Genomic DNA, 3,466 nt, shown 5'->3' on the forward strand with positions numbered 1-3,466 from the left:
TCCTGCCAGGGCTGCAGGGAGAGGACTAGAGGGAATGGTCATAAACTGAGACAGGGGAGAGTCAGATTGGATGTGAGGAGAAATGTTTTCCCTGTTAGGGTGTTCAGGCACTGGAATAGGTTGCCCAGGGAGGTGGTGCAGTCACCATCCCTTTAAGTGTTTCAGAGGCATCTGGATCTGACACTGGAGGATCTGGTTTAGGGTTTAGTGGTTCCAGCAGTGACAGGTTAATGGTTGGACTTGATGATCTTAGAGATCTCCTCCAACCTTGATGGTTCTATGATTCTATTCTCTGGCACCACTAAAGCTGTTTCTGGGCTGGAACACTTTGCTGCTCTTCCAGCAGGCAGAGAGGTGTTGATACAAAGTGTTGCCATCAGAGTGGCAGCAATAGGCTCCTCTAGGCTCACTCAGTATTTCTCAGTTCTGGCCTTCTTGGATTTGCAGTCACCTCTTTTCCTTTCTGCTTGGGCAGAACAGGGCCCAGCTAACTTTCACAGGCTCCTGCATGCAGGGAGCTCCTACTTTGCATCAGACTCTATGCAGAGCTTTAATCAGTCACAGCTAGAAGTAAGGATATTTTGTCCATTTGAAAATGCAGGCTGAAGCTAAGCAGAGTGAAAAAACAGGATGGCTGCTTGTGGTATGAACCACGACTGACCTCCAGGCAGATTTTTCCATGACCAAGAGCCAATAGATCTGAATCACTTAGTCTATAACGTCAAGTGGGTGGGAGCTGTTTTATATCACAGATAGAGGAAAGAAGGAAATGTTTAAATGGTTTAAAGAAGCATTATGTTACTGAGTACTTTGGCAAAATTGCCAAATCTGGACATGCTCTGGAGGTTATCTGTGTCTAGGTAGTGTCATTACTTAAACTAGATTTAACTCTTTTCTCCTGTTTTTGTACATCCTATCACCTTTATTTAGACCAAGCCTTGAGCTGAGACAGGGGAGAGTCAGATTAGATGTTAGGAAAAAAGTTTTCCCTGTTAGGGTGGTCAGGCATGGAATAGATTGCCCAGGGAGGTGGTGGAGTCACCATCCCTGGAAGTGTTTCAGAGGTGTCTGGATCTGGCACTAGAGGATCTGGTTTAGGGTTTAGGGGTTCCAGCAGTGACAGGTTAATGTTTGGACTTGATGATCTTAGAGGTCTCCTCCAACCCTGCTGGTTCCATGATTCTATGATTCAGTCTAAAATTATAATGGAGATGTTTGAACACCACAGGTAAGGAGCATCAGAGGCTGACACTAAATACTTGAAACCAAAGCAAAAGCATTAATTTGTATACTTTGGACTGCCTTTTGTTTTCTCAGATATTCCAAAGGGCAGTTTTGTTTTGTGAACTGAACCTCTGATTTGTAAGACAAGATTACTCTTCCTCTGAAAAAAACCTCCATGAATTAGCAAAATATTCAGGAAATTGTGAACATTTCTTTTAGAATATTTCTGTATCATAAAGACTGAATTTCCAAACCTAAGAGACAACAGAAATACCTGGGAAAGGTCTCCAACCTCTATCTCCTTGAATTCTGCTCGTAGATATCTCTGAATTTTAGTGCTTCCCTTGTATCTACTCCAAGAATCTATTTTTTCCTTAATTCTTATAACCTTGGCTACAATATAGAAAGTCAAACACATGATGAAGTAAATTCTGTAGTAGTTCACAATTCTTCCAGCATAAAATGATCAAACAAAAATACAGGGACACTCAGAATGGCAGGTTAAATCAAGTGGTGCATATTACCCATTGCTGCTTGAAAGCTGCAAGATGATCAACCATTGGCAAAGTCAACAGAATGCTCTTTAAATATTTCATCATTTAATGTTATTAAAATAATCCCATATTTGCATACAGAATGTCATAGGTCATATTATTTACAAAACAGCTCCATGTCATACAAAATTGGTTTACATTCATTGTAGGAACTTCATAATTATCCTGGCTAAATAACAAGAAAGACATTCAACTATTTCCTAAACAGAGTTAAACTACCTGAATGTTTTTAATCTTTCACTCCTTGTTGTCCTTTACTGTCAGCTTTGATAAACTCCAGCCGAGGAAAGAGAAACTACCTTTGTTCCTGCCTTCCAACTGGTGAAATGTTTTGCCTTATAGCTGGTAAAAGATCAGCATTGATGTGAAACATTACTGCCCTTTAAATATGCATAAAATTCTGTTGTTTCCCTCACCAAAATGACCTGAACCTCAGTTACTCTGTTACTGAGCTTCCATACTTGGCCTCTCCAACTTTCTTTTGTTGTGATTTCAGGTTTGAGTATATTTATGATTAGGCTCATAGAGTTCATGAACTGCTGAAAACCAGAAGTATTTGACCCAAGTAGGTCTTGCACAGAATTTGTAATCTCTTTCAGCATCAGTTCTGGCAAGAATGGTGAAATGATATTTTTAGTGAACTCTATTTCTTCTCTTATTACCGAAGCTTCATTTTATGCAACCCCCTGAAGTTAACACACATTAAATCAATGGGCATCACTGAAGTAATACGACCAAAGTATTTCCAGTTTGAAAATTATCTTCTCTAAAAACAAGTTAGAAGCATATTTGCCACATAAGAATTATGGCATTAATGGTGGCAGGATTCTATTTCACCCACTTTTTGCACTTTCCTCACATAAGAATTATGGCCTTAATGGTGGCAGGACTCTATTTCACCCACTTTTTGCACTTTCCTGAAGGCATAAAGAACCTCCCATGTAAAAACAAGGCTGGTCAAAAACTTCAGGGAAACACTTGAGCTGATATTTTAGTCTAGAAAGTTTATGTAATAAGATAATAAACTAAATTCTTTTTCAAGAAACTCAGGATAAACAGAATACCACAAGTTCTCTCGGGAGCAAGCAAATGCTTCTAACTGCTATGGGAACTGGGCTAAGCACTTACCAAGTTGCTGAATGACCACAGAGCATGTCAATGTGGCACGTGTGACAGCATTTATCTGCTCCCCAATACCAGTGCAAAAGGGTATCACCTCTGTCTGAATGACAGGTTTGAAATAAGCAGCTATTGCAGGCATTAGCAGAACACATTAATTGCATGAGTGTGCTGATTTTCATTCACTCTCAGTACATTTAGAGCTTACACTAGTACTGGGTCACTTCCCTTAAGTTTAGCAATATACACTTGTACTCAAATGTTTTTACTGTTGCAGGCCAGGGAACAGCTCACAAGATCTACTAATGATAGCAGAATAGGGATGGGCTTCGTTGGGGAACTATTAGGGATCAGTATATGTTTCAGAACTAGTATTTGAAATGAAGATATACAGGCTTACAGACACCTACATGCAATCCTTATCCCACTATAAATCCGAATCAGTGCTCATCCCCCTGGACTTGGCATTGGTGAGGTCACACCTCAGTGCTGTGTTCAGTTTTGGGCCACTCACTGCAAAAAGGACATTGGAGCAAGTCCAGCCAAGGGCAACAAGGCTCAGAAAAGGC

Source organism: Acanthisitta chloris, unplaced genomic scaffold (assembly GCF_000695815.1).
Source record: "Acanthisitta chloris isolate BGI_N310 unplaced genomic scaffold, ASM69581v1 scaffold18586, whole genome shotgun sequence".
Lineage (NCBI taxonomy): Eukaryota > Metazoa > Chordata > Aves > Passeriformes > Acanthisittidae > Acanthisitta > Acanthisitta chloris.